We start from the raw sequence: 570 nt of genomic DNA on the forward strand, positions 1-570 counted from the left end.
ATATATATATATATATATATATACACACACAAAGGGCTTCTTGTAAGCATTATCGAAAACTAATGAATATAATCGAACTCCAATACACCCACACATACATATAGATAGATAGATAGATAGATAGATAGATAGATAGATAGATAGGTAGGTAGGTAAAAGACCTCCCTCAATCATGAATGGCCACGAGATTGCACCTAGAACGCTACCCTCCAAGACATTAGTCCAGGCAAGGTTGCTTACAGAAGACCAATGGTCGCCTGTGCATACCAGCTGCCCCTCTCCATGCCACTGATGTTATCCATGGGAAAAAGGAAATGCCAATAAAGCCTGGCACCAGTGACGTCACAACTCATTCCTACAGCCAAGTGGACTGGAGCAATTCCCGGTCTAAGAATCAAACTCACTACCTTATGATTGTGAGCCTGATGCTTTAACCACTGAGCCATGTGCCTTTTTTCCAATAAATTCTGCAGTGTCATCCTTATTTTCCATTTTTTCTGAATATTTCAAATTTTAAAGGCAATTTATGGACACCCTGTGTATACGTGTGTGTGTGTGTGTGTAGGGGGG

At 40.7% G+C, this 570-nt stretch overlaps 1 protein-coding gene across 1 annotated transcript in view; it reads right to left on the reverse strand.

The window, feature by feature from the left end:
* Positions 1-570, reverse strand: part of LOC106873980 (UDP-glucose:glycoprotein glucosyltransferase 1) — a 186,770-nt gene that overhangs the window by 96,279 nt on the left and 89,921 nt on the right. The gene's annotated exons all lie outside the window — the stretch shown is intronic.

This window comes from Octopus bimaculoides, chromosome 10, assembly GCF_001194135.2.
Source record: "Octopus bimaculoides isolate UCB-OBI-ISO-001 chromosome 10, ASM119413v2, whole genome shotgun sequence".
NCBI lineage: Eukaryota > Metazoa > Mollusca > Cephalopoda > Octopoda > Octopodidae > Octopus > Octopus bimaculoides.